At 36.1% G+C, this 13,365-nt stretch overlaps 1 protein-coding gene across 48 annotated transcripts in view; it reads left to right on the top strand.

Moving 5' to 3' along the window:
• The window catches only part of MBD5 (methyl-CpG binding domain protein 5), a 444,773-nt gene that overhangs the window by 274,593 nt on the left and 156,815 nt on the right, over nt 1–13,365 (top strand). The window contains exon 1 of one of the 48 annotated variants that reach the window (XM_064287217.1): nt 10,544–12,616. The exons of the other annotated variants lie outside the window; for them this stretch is intronic. The gene's annotated coding sequence lies outside the window, so the exon portion shown is untranslated. Of the gene's footprint in view, nt 1–10,543; nt 12,617–13,365 lie in introns of those variants that run through there. 48 annotated transcript variants of the gene reach the window in all.

The raw sequence follows: 13,365 nt of genomic DNA, 5'->3' as shown, positions 1-13,365 counted from the left end.
CATACACCTTTTATGTACTAGGGCCTGCCTCACTAAGATGAATACTTCAGGGTTTTTTTTTTTTTCTTTTTTTTTGCACTACATGCCATCCATTTATCTTCACTTATATCCTCTGCCCTACTCAGAATATCTTCTCTTCTTACTTCCATCTATTAAAGTTCTTATCCCTCAATACCAAAATCAAATACTAGCTTTTCCTGACTACCTCAGTCAGTACTGAACGTCTGTAACACTTATTTGGTTCTAATAGGTTATATTCTATTATATATGACCAGTTCTTACACATAAATTTTACAAGTAAAGGTTCAACGTGTACAGAAGCAAAGAAGCAACATTTCAGGCAGTGGGCGTGGCACGTACAAGAGCATAGTGGTATGGGTAGCGCAAGGCATTCAAGTAAATGCAGATTGTTTAGAATAGCAGTAATGTAGAACAGTACTAGGAACAGGGCCAGATAAGGCATGTGAGGGCCCTAAACACTGATAATCTGTGGTGCCCAAAAACTCAGTAAAATGTGATTTAATATGTTTACTTACTCATTTGAATGGGATACCCAAAAAAACCCACTGCCGGATATGTGAGTTTTGCATATGTTGTTGTTATTGTTAGGGACCATCAAGTTGGTTCCGACTCATAGCAACCCTATGTACAGTAGAACTTAACACTGCCCAGTCCTATGCCATGCCCACAATCATTGTTATGCATGAGCTTATTGTTGCAGCCACTGTGTCACTCCATCACCTCCAGGGTCTTCGCTTTTTCATTGACCCTCTACTATACCAAGCATGAGGTCCTTCTCCAGGGACTGATTCCTCCTGATAACATGTCTGAAGTATGTGAGATAAAGTCTTGCCATCCTTGCTTGAGCATTCTGGCTATACTTCTTCCAAAACAGATTTGTCCGTTCTTCTGGCAGTCCATGGTATATTCAATATTCCTGGCCGACACCAAAATTCAAAGGCATCAATTCTTTTTCCATCTTCCTTATTCATCATTCAACTTTCACACGTATATGAGGTGATTGAAAACACCATGGCTTGGCTCATGTGCGCCTTAGTCCTTAAAGTGACGTCTTTGCTTTTCAACACTTTGAAGAGGTCTTTTGCAGCAGATTTGTCTAATGCAGTGCGTCCTTTGATTTCTTGACTGCTGCTTCCATGGGCATCAATTGTGGATTCAAGTAAAATGAAATCCTCGACAACTTCAGTCTTAATCTCCATTTATCATGATGTTGCTTATTGGTCCAGTTGTGAGGCTTTTTGTTTTCTTTATGTTGAGTTGTAGTCTATACCGAAGGCTGTGGTCTTTGATCTTCATCAGTAAGTGCTTCAAATCCGGTAAGTGCTTCAAGTTCTCTTCACTTTCAGCAAGGAGAATTGTGTCACCTGCATAACCTGCATAACGCAGGTTGCTAATGAGTCTTCCTCCAATCCTGATGCCAAGTTCTTCTTCATATAGTCCAGCTTCTCTGATTATTTGCTCAGTGTACAGATTGAGTAAGTATGGTGAAAGGATACAACCCTGACACACACCTGTCTTGACTTTAAACCACAAAATATCCCCTTGTTCTGTTTGAACGACTGCCTCTTGGCATAAGTACAGGTTCATCATGAGCATAATTAAGTGTTCTGGAGTTCCTGTTCTTTGCAATGTTATCCATAATTTGTTATGATCCACACAGTTGAATGCCCCATATATATACACACTTACACATATATATGTATATGTGTAAGTGTGTATATATATATATGTGTAAGTGTGTATGTGAGTCTTATCTATCCATGATGTAACTTCTTCTTTTATGTGACTGTAATATTAGTGATTGAATGCAAAAGTGACATATGTCATTTTAGCATAATGAGATGAACTGGATTATAAAGATTTTAGCAGATGTGGAGTACAAAGATTTTTACTATATATCACATTTTGTGCACAAAGAATATTTCACATATTCTACAACAAAGAAAATGAGTCAGTGAACTTAGTTGTTTGAATGTAAAATTCTATTGACCTCCCACAACGAAAAATTGACTTTCACCAATTTTGCCTTAAAGGGCTCATACTTCAGCTTTGTTTTGTAATAAATGCTGTAATTATAAAAGAACAAAAGAAAAGAGATCATAAAAGAAAATTTAATAATCAGAAAACATATTACAACAAATTACTATATTTTATTTCTAGATCTTTCAGCTCTAGCATGTTATAATTAAAAATATTTCTTTCTATTCTTTGCTCTTAAAATTCTTTAATGATTTTCTCATAATTAAGCTGCCAAACAATATCTTCTTCCGTACATAATAAGGATAATGAATCGAGCCTTTCTTGAATCATAAAATGAGGGTTTTTGAGTTTCTTTAAGGATGAAAATGAGCATCCTGTTGTGCAGTTTCTGATCCTTAATGTTAAGAATACACGTAAAGCAATTTTGTCATTGGGAAATATGTGTTGTATTTTATCTTCTATTATGGAATCATACATACATGAGTAAAATTTGTATTTCCTGAATCTATAAACTTCTCATGTAATAATGAAATTGTCACACTTCTCTGTAAAGGTTTGTGTTTAAGTCATCTGGATAAGCCAGCACTAATTTCTTGGATGCCTTAATGCATTCTTCATCAGGTCTATCCATTTTGTTTAAGAAGGAAAATCCATTTGGAAGAACTTCACACACTTTTGCCCTTTTTATGCAAGATTCAAGTGTGTCAGTGATGGTTTAGTATGTGGTTACGTGAAATTGATCTCTGGCACTCAATACGTCTGGAGCACTTCTGTCATTTACTTGTTTCTAATGCTTTTGTAATGGTAGATTGCTTGATAATCAGTATTTGACAGTATTTGTTTTGTCGTGTTTTCAAATTTTTCAAAATCTTCTCACATTGTGTGCATACTCTGTTAATGACCGTTAGACATCTGTGTATGTCTTTAAATTTGCTTCTGGATCTTGGAGAGCTTGACTCGTCTGATGAAAACGCCGATGAAATGGACGTCCTTGTGACCCTGCACGAACTTTATTCCGGCCAGCACATTCTCTCACAGTGCAGCTGGTATCAGTTTCATTTAGTACCCTGCTAGTTCCCTACCACTGCGGCACTTGCTTTTTCTTGCGTCCTGTCTGTTTGGCATCTATGAGTCTTTGCTTTGGACACTTGGTACCCCTGTTTTGTTGATGCCCAAAGCACGTGCTTACTTGCTTATTGGGTAATCCATCCCTGATTAGGAAAGTGAGAAAAGTAAGAACCATTTTCTTTACACTTATTTGTGCAGTCATTTTTTCTTAACCTACCATATTTTTACAAAAATAATGCCAACCACGCCCCCCCACACACACTGCTATGCCGATTTTTTTTACATGTTGCTGTAAAAAATACTAGCGTAATGCACTTATGAAAATACCTTACAGGGGGACGGGAGGGCAAACGCAGAAGACACACGTTATTTGAGTAAAAATACAGTAATATATATCCTTCTGTATTTTTCTTAGTATATGTATTCTAAATGTGTATATTCATTTAGATATATAGGAGATTTTTGTTGCTTTAAAATAGGATCACACACACCATACTCATACATATGCACCTTGTATTTCTCACTCTATAATACTTGATAGAAATAGCTCTAAGTTTTTTAATCTACAAAATATTATGTAGCTAGAGGTACAAAAGTTTATTTAACCATTTCCTGAATGATGGACACTCACCTTGTTTCATTTTGTTAGCATTTTTTAAGGTATCTAAGTCAAAACCTTAACGTTTGTTTTACTGAATTCCACTGTAGTCTAGATCAGTCCACCAGAAACTTTTTTTTTTTTAATCATATTTTACTGAGTTTTTGGTAAAAGTTTACACAGCAAATTAGGTTCCCATTTGACGATTTCCGCACAAATTGTTCATTGACATTAATTACATTTATCACAATGTGTCAGCATTCTCTGTAAATGTGATCTGTTTGTTCCCTTTCCAGTAGTCTAGATTCCCCTTATCTTCTCATCTTTGATTTTGAGAAATTGTTGACCTTTTGGTCTCATATTGATGGTTTTTTAAAGTAGGGCACTGACCTTATAGGTCATATCCTTTATTTTGAGTGCCACTCTGCCATTTTGCTAAAAAGTGATCTTGGGGGATAGGCTTGGTTCTAGATTTGAACATTATCTCAGGGTGATAGTCTCAGGGGGTCCTCTGTTCTCTACTGTTCTAGTTTGTCTGGATTTTTTTTTTTTTAATAGGAGTTTGATATCTGCTCCGTATTTTTTCTCCCATTCTATCCGGGACCAATTATTGTGGCCCCAGTCAGAATGGTCAGTGGTCGTAACCAGGCATCATCTCTTCTGGCCTCAGGGTAGATGAAGTTGTGACTCTTGTAGACTTGTTTCTTTTATTCGCTTTTGGTTACCATCTTACTGTTTTGCTCCTAGTGAATCAAGACTCATAACTGTATCTTAGATGGCTGCTCGGAAGCTTTTAATTAAGACCCCAGGCTCTACTCACTTCACTAGGATGCAGATCATGATTTTTGTGAACTGTGTTATGGCAATTGAATGGGTTGTCCCATGAGACTATGGTCCTAACCCTTCAAACCCAGAAAACCTTCCAACAGAAGTACTGGAAGGTTTTTGGTTATATATGAAGATTATCTTATTTGTGTCCTTAGTGAATATATGTGTACCATAAACTATTAATCAATTCAAGGAGTTTGGAATATACCCCAAACCAAAAACCAAACCCGTTGTCATCGAGTTGATTAGAGTAGAACTGCCCCATAGGGTTTCCAAGGAGCGGCTGGTGGATTCATACTCCTGACCTTTTGTTTAGCAGCCTGAGCTCTTAACCGCTGCACCACCTGGGCTTCAGTTTGGACTATAGAAAAGAAAATTAAATTTGTGTTGATAGTTTCTTATTCATTATTATGCTATCCCATATCCTCTGTTTGCTACTAAATTAGTGGGCATTTGGAATTGTTTCCAGCAGTAATATAATATTATAATATTTGAAATAGAATGTCTCAAATTTTAAGTTCCAGTATAGTGATACCTTAAATCTTAATTACAGAGAAACTTCAATAATGTTTTCCAAACTGAGATGCTAACAGAAATTTTACAGTAAAAAGGATTCCATGGTCAAAATAATTTGGGAAAATATACTAGATTAAACTGGGTTCTGCAGGCATTTATTGCATTTCTCTTAGAGTGTATTGCTCCACAAGACATCATTTTGGTAAATAGTGCTGTACATTATTCCAAAATATTCTAGATATTTGAATTGTATTCAATCATGTGACTAGGTTCCCAAGGGCCATTTTTGTGGCATCTATATTGGTCTCCCAGTTACACAAGTCTAGAAAAGCAGACACGCTCAGATCTTAACAACTTGTCTATGTGTTTGTCCCATTACTCCTCCCCATACCTCTAATGTATCAATCAATCAGTCACAAAAGCCTGGAATACCGTTGATACTAGATTATGAATATTTTTTAAAACGTACCCAGTACTTTTTTTACCTCCATGCTTTTCCAAACCTTTCCAGTTCCCTCTGCCTATAATCCTCTTTCTTCCCGTATTTCTGTATAGTAAGATCCCAGTTTTCTTTAAATGCCAGTTTCATTTTGAAGCTTTCATCAAGCTCTCCAGTGGGAATTAAACCATTCCTTATTTGGTTTTCTATTACAATTTTGCATGTATTTTAATGATAACGTATTTAACATTCTGCCATATGATTCAGCCAGCTGCTGTGCGTGTGTACTCTGTGCCAGTCTTTGCTGTGGCGGAGCTCGTAAACTAGCTGGGGAGACAGACAGATAAACAAATCTATACAATTCAATTCAACATAACCTCCTCTTTCACTAGTGTGTAACTGCCTGGAGGACCTAACCTGCGTTTTATTTATTTTTCCAACTCCTATTCTACTTAGCACTAATTTGGGTGATACGTATCTATAAAGGTATACAAGGTTAGTGGTAATAGGATTGACAGAAAATATGAACTAAAGTGCTTGAGAGTAAATCAGTCTACACCAACTAAGCTTTTAGCTTCAGAATGTTCAAGTCTAGAATTGAAGTAGAAAGTTGCAGTTGTTATTGAACTTAACTTCCTTTCACTGGCATGTAACTGCTATGAGGACCTAAACCTATGTTTTGCTCATTTTCCAACTCCTGTTTTTTTGTTGTACTTAGCGGAAATCCTGGTGGTGTAGTGGTTAAGTGCTACAACTGCTAACCAAGGTCAGCAGTTCAGATGCACCAGGCACTCCATGGAAGCTCTATGGGACAGTTCTACTGTGTCCTATAGGGTTGCTATGGGTCGGAATCAACTCGACAGCAGTAAAAAGGATTCCATGGTCAAAATAATTTGGGAAAATATACTAGATTAAACTGGTTTTTGGTATTGTACTTAGCACTTTTTTGGGTACATAAAAAAAAAAACAGAATACACTAAATAAATGTTTGTTTAATTGAATTAATTTCTATGAGTTACTTATTTTTACAGCATTTAATTTTGCAATCTGCAATTTAATATATCACTTCTGCATATTCAGACTCATGTATTTCTCCCTACTTTGAGTGTAATTGTGGGGTAAGGAGACAAACACATAGAACTTAAAGATCTAGGTTATTATTTGGCCCTTCTCAGAGACACTGTGGAAACTGCAAACTTGCCCTGTGGATGCTGCTTTATACACAATATTTATGGAATTGCTTTTGTCCCTTGACACACTGTTTTGAAGACGTCTGCTAATTTCATCTGAATTCTGAACCCAACAAAATATCATCAGAAACTAAGTTCAGTAGTTCAAAAGTTATATATGCTTTTTTGGGTCAAAAGCAGGAAAAGATCTTATGTGGTGCAAAGCTAATTCTAAAGGCAATTAGAAAGGAGAAATTGCAAAAATATCTCGAATACTCCCAGCATTTGTAGGCTAGGTTAAGGGCCTCTCACGGTGACCGTTTTGAAGAACAAATTGATAGAAGGTATGTTTATTAAAAATACTAGTCTCTTTATAGTCCCCGTGGAAACTCTGTTTATTGAGAAGAATTGTTAGTTTTATTGGACTGGAATTTAAACATATTATTATGTTTTCTGATTAATAACCAGCCTAATAACATTTAAATTTATGTTCAGCTTTTACCAACGTCCCTGATATAACTTGTTCTTAATTTCCTAATCTAATGATAGAAAATATTGTTCTGGTTTCAGCATTTTTGTTTTTTTTTTTTTTTTAATGCCATTATAACTCTGTTCTTTTTTATTGGATATTTTTTCATCGTGAGAAAATGTGTACATTCCTGCTCATGATGATTTTCTCATTATTTTATCCTTGTTTTCAGGTCATGATAATGGAGGTTGAAACCAAAAATCAGCCCCATTACCTGATTATCTCATTCTTTATCTGAAAGAACCTAATCTGGAGATAAAGTCCAGGGTATATCAGATGGACCAAATACTATAAAACAACATTTATTTCATCTGCACTTATTCAGAGTATCTGAGAAATGAAACAGGAATTGAGCTAAAGTTTACCTCTGCTTTAGCCAGAAAGAAAAGAATTGCCAGTTAAATTCATCTTGTAGACATGAAAAAATAGACCTTTTTAAGAAAACAAATGCCTTTTTGAAACCTTTGAGCACATTCATAATACTCATTTACTTTTAATTGCTACTCTGACTTCAAAGTATTTTATTTTTCAAGTTTATAAAATCAGGCTTCACATGGACTAAAATGGACTAGGTACCTTTTTTTTTTCCCCTGTAATTTTTTTATTTATAAATAATGAAATTAGACTCCTGTAAACTTCTCTAGTTTGATAAAATTCAACTGTTAAGTAATTAGTACAGAATGCATATTTTCAAAACCTTTCAAACAGGCTTATGGAATACACAACCATCAATATCAAAGGATAAACTAGAAATTTAGGAGGTACTAGCACTGGGTGGGTTGTGAGCCTAACCTTTTAAGTTTGATGGACAAGAAAACCATCTGAGCTGCTGTCAGATGCATGACCCGGAATGATCTGAACAATTTCACATATTTATATCCTTATACTGCATACATATCATAAATAATATCATACATGTCAAGACTTTTAAAAGGATACTTTGACTTTTATGAAAATTATTATAACTGTTATATAGACATTTTCTTTATGGAGAAGTTGGATTTATGTTATTAAAAATTATGATAATATTAACAATGTTTCCACATGGCTTTAAGTTTACCAAATATTTTCATATTTATTATCTCAGTTGATCCTAAAAACAGTGTAGATAATACCTATGAGAGAGGTAGGAGTGAAGACTTGTTTGGTTGCTGGGCAGAAACCCCCCCTACACACACACACACACACACACACACACACACACACACTAGATTAGTCCAAATAAAGGATTTTTGGTTCATCGGGTGGAATGGTGTTCAGACAGACTAAGGGCTCACAGCTCTTCCCCTCTGGATTATCTCCATTGTCAGCTCTACACTTCATGGTCCTGACAGTGTCACTAGCCCTGTTTTTGTTGAGTATCCAATTTCTGAACTCATCAGTGTAGACTGAAGAAGAGGATATGCTGATTGGCTTTGGCAGGTAGGCCCACCTCTAAAGCTGGGGAAAGGGGTGAATTGCCAAAAGGAAAATCAATGTACAGTTACCAGAAGAAGTGGGAAAGCATGGAGGGGAGGCAGCCAACAAATATCCACTCCAACAGGTATTACCATCTCCACTTTACAAGATGGATGCTCAGAGCGGTCTCAAATGACCTACCCAAACCTAGGTCTTTTGGTTACAAATCCTGCTCCAAGCTGCCTTAAAAGAAAAGGAAAGCAGCAATGAATAAGAAAAGAGAGCTGGGTCCAGGTATGGTATTTATTCGTAGTTCATATTTTGAAGTAAACCAGGCATGCCTGTTTTTAGGATGATAATTGAGCCTGATCTCTGTGGGGTGGTTGAACAAGACAGTTGTGGGAAATAAAATGTCCCAAGATCTGTGAATGGGGTTAGCAGGAGGTGCAGTGGAATGATCCTTATAATCCAAAGCTAGGAATTTGGAAATACTGAAAATAACTTGCATTTATTAACCACTTACTAAGTCCCAAGCATTGTGCTAAGCACTGTTCATATATCAGTTTATACTAACAACAGCCCCATGAAATAAGGATTTTATAGGCGATAAAGCTTAAGCAAAAAGAGGTTTAATAACTTGTCCAAGATTATACAACTAGAAAGAAGTGGAGCCTAGGAAGTGTAAAACCAATGCTCTTAACCACAGCAGTGCCTGTTTGTGTTTATCATTGTTACCAATTAAAGTAGCGATGCTTGGATACCTGCCATGTGCTGGCTGCCATAGCAGATGTTTGTCTGGTACAGTACATGTGTTCTAGAAAATTACCCTGGAAGGTTGTAGAACAAAGCAACTTATACACAGCACACTTATGAATTTATAAGCACCTCCTAAGTCTCCACAGATCATTTTCAAAGTTACTTTTAAGCTGATTTTTGTTTTGTTTTATTTTTGTCAAAGTTGTACATGCACCTCGTTTAAAAAATTGTGTAAGACTCATCACAAAAACAACTGCCCGCTGCTCTGCACCTCCTTCCACCATTTTCTAATCTACAGAGAAAAGCGCTTTCAACTGGTATTTACAAAAAAGAATATCTCTAAATAACTGCTTGTATTTTTGCTTCTTGATTTTATTTTTTAGTTTGATACATAATCTATTAATTTCCCACTAAGGAAGTTGTAGATTTAACTCCCCTACGCTATCATCACAAACACTTCTGCTTCTCATCTTCACCATATAGTCATATCGTCATTTTGGTAAGCTTAATATTCAGTTATATGCATTATTATCACTAAAAACTTAGTTCATCCCTGAACCATATGTACCTTTTTCCTTTCTCTAAAGTTAATACTTGTAATTTGCTTGATTCCGTATGTACTTATTTCTGATTGAGCTACAAACTCTGCCCACATGGTACAGATTTCTTTCACCTGGAGCTTCCTTTTACCCATTTTCAGTTGGATCTCTTATTTTTCATATCTTTTCTTTCTTGATTCACTCTCTCATTTTGATAGAGGACTTCTACTAGTAGCTTTCATCCTGCTTTTATGAAAATGTCTTATTCTTTGCTGACATTTGATTGATATAATGGCTGAGTAATGAATTCTGGTGTGGAAATCATTTTCTCCCAGAATTATTATGACCTTGCTTCATTATCTTTTAGCTTCCACTGTTGCAAAGTTGACAAACATTTTAATTTCCATTTTACACCTATTTTTCCTATCTAGAAGCTTTCAGGATTTTTTGTTGTTGTTGTTCCCAGAGTTATGAAATTTTATTGTCATGTCTCCTTGTTGGGGATCTATTTTCATTAATTTGAAGAGGGACTCAATGAGCCTTTTTAATCTGGAAATTTGTGTTCTTTAATTCAGGAAGATTTTCATGAGTTTTTTTTTTTTTTTTTTTTTGATGATTTCTTTCTCTCCACTTTATCTGCTCTCTCTTTCTGTTATTTGAATGTTGAACCTCTTGGATTGGTCCTCTAATTTTCTTGTCTTTTCTCTCCTATGTTATTTCTCTCAGTGTCCTTACTTCCTGGAAGATCTTCCAACCTTTCCATTGAGGATTTCATTTCTGCTTTCATAAATTTTATTTCCCAAGAACACTTTCTTATTCCCTGAATGTTCTTTTATAAAAAAAAAAAAAAAAAAGCAATGTGTTCTTGTTTCATGGATGCAGTTCTCTTAATCTCTATTAGAATAACTTTTTTGAAATTTTATTTTCCTACTTCCTTTTCCTGTCTGATGATTAATTGATTGATTATTTTAGGTTCCATAGTTTTGTTAAGGAATACTGTTCTAGTGGTCCTTGGCTGTCAGCTCATATTTAAGGTAGTAGGAGAAGAAAATGCTTAGGTAACACATAAATGACTTTGAATTCCAGAGATCTGGCTATGCCGTTTGTTCAGAAAACCCTGACATCATTTTTTAAACACTTTTCTTTTTTGACTGGTTGGATTCACCAAAGAAGAACCTATAACTTGGTTGCCAGCATTCTACAAACTAATTAGGAGAAGAGAGCTAGGAAGTCTCAATATTCAGCATATAAAATTTCACTTAATGCCAGTCTTTTCAGTAGAGTACCCTGCTCTCTGAAATTCCCAAGTTCAGGAACCTTCTGTTTACCCATCCCAATGAGTAAACATTTAGCGTTTTGCTAAGGTGAGAGAGGGAGGGGTACTTGCCCAGCTGTGAATGGTGGAGAAGACATCTAAGAAAGTAATTCTTAATTAGACCTCCAACCAGGCTTGTTTTTCTTTTTTTCTGACTTTTATTCCACTTCCATTAATACTGGATGCCACCAATTCCTAAGTTTTTAAATGCTATATTATGCAAATAACCTATTCAAAAAGTCAATAAAATATAATTATGAAACATTTATAAATAATCTGGCTGTTTCAATACTGCTAGCTCCAGATCACCTGATTCTCAGCCACAGACAGCAATGAGTTCTTTTGGCAACACCATTTTTTTTATTATAATTTTTGCATGTGTGCTTTAGATGAAGATTTACAGAGCAAATTAGTTTCTCATTAAACATTTAATACACGTACTGTATTGTAGCATTGGTTGCCAACCCTGCAATGTGCCAACACTCTCCCGTTCTTGACCTTGGGTTCCTCATTTTCATTCGTCCAGCTTTCCTATCCCTTCCTGCCTTCTCGTCATTGCCACTGGGCTGATATGTCCATTTAGTCTTGTATACATGGTTGAGCTACGTGTGCTGTTTGTTTTATGACCTGTCTAATCTTTGGCTGAAAGGTGAGCCTCAGAAATGCCCTTAGTACTGAGTTAAAAAGGGTCCAGGGGCCATACTCTTGGGGTTTCTCCAGTCTCTGTCAGACCAGTCAGTAAGTCTGGTCTTTTTTGTGAGTTTGAATTTTCTTCTACATTTTTCTCTAGCTCTGCCTGGGACCTTCTATTGTGATCTCTGACAAAGCATTGGTGGCGGTAACCAGGTATCAGCTAGCTGTGCCGGACTCAGTCTGGTGGAGGCTGTGGTAGTTGTGGTCTACTAGTTCTTTGGAATAATCTGTCCCTTGTGTTTTTGGTTTTCTTCATTATCCTTTGCTCCAGACAGGGTGGGACCAGTCGGGTATCTTAGATGGCCACTCACAGCTTTTGTAGACTGCAGATACTACTCACCAAAGTAGGATGTGGAACTTTTTTTTTTTTATAAACTACGTTATGCTAATTGAGCTAGATGTCCCCTGACACCAGGGCCCCCAGCCCTAAGCCCAGTAATTTGGCCCCTCAGAGAGTTTGGATGTGTCTATGAAGCTTCGGTCACTTTGCCTTCGTCAAGTTATGCTGACTTCACCAGTATTGTGTACTGCCTTACCTGTTGTCTCTTTCTTATAGGATTTTACTGAAGGCTGCATGAAACAACCAACCTACTTCAACATTCTGAGTTTTCCCTTCCAAGCCACTAATGCTTCAGTAGGCAGAGGGTCCAAGTCCCAAAATATAAAAGCTGATGGTTTAGCTATTTTGTTTACTTGCCAGACTGAGATAGGGGGTCTTCACTGCCCCCCATCTGACTCCCTTGGCCAAGCCAAGCCTGTATTTAAAGGTCTGTTACTTGCAAGGATTTTTCTTATCTTCAGGCTTAGCACACTGAATAAGTAGTTAATAAATTATGATTAATATAAACCGCCAAAGGTACTTTTAAATGTGTTACTGATAGAAACTTAGACGTTTGCATTTAAAATTTCCCAGTTATCTAGTAGTTATAGCTGTCTTTTTTTTTGTCTGATCCAGAATCCAATCAAGGATCATACATTGTATGTACTTGTCTTATGTATTTAATCACCTTCAATCTAAAAGAATTTTCCAATATTTTTGTGTCACTTCACTGACGTTTTTTAAGAGTCCAGGCTAATTATTGGTAAGAACGTCTCTTAATTTAGGTTTTTCTGAATGCTTCTTTTTTTATTAGATTTAAACATTCTTGGCAAGAATACTACATTGATGATGTTGTGCCTTCTCCAGGCATCACATGAAGAGTAAGAGAAAATTCTTAACACAGTAGACAAGTAGACTACTATGACTTGATGGAAGGTCTAATTTGAGTTTTCAGTGCTTTAATTTTATACTAATCAGGCATTTTCTAAGTAGCTTGGTACTTAAGATAGACTTGATATTAGTAAACAGTGTTTTATCCAAACCATTGGGTGCCATTTTGGAACAACAACAACAGAAGTCCCCTTTGTAAATTAATTGGTTTCTTATAAGTTTGTTTGTAACTACAGTAGGAAACCTTGGGAAACTGACTAAATCAAGGTTATGGCTTGCAAAGCAGGAGGGTCAGGTATATTTACT

Source organism: Loxodonta africana, chromosome 6 (assembly GCF_030014295.1).
Source record: "Loxodonta africana isolate mLoxAfr1 chromosome 6, mLoxAfr1.hap2, whole genome shotgun sequence".
NCBI lineage: Eukaryota > Metazoa > Chordata > Mammalia > Proboscidea > Elephantidae > Loxodonta > Loxodonta africana.
Note: the sequence above shows the minus strand (reverse complement) of the source record. Positions and strands in the feature narration are given on the sequence as shown.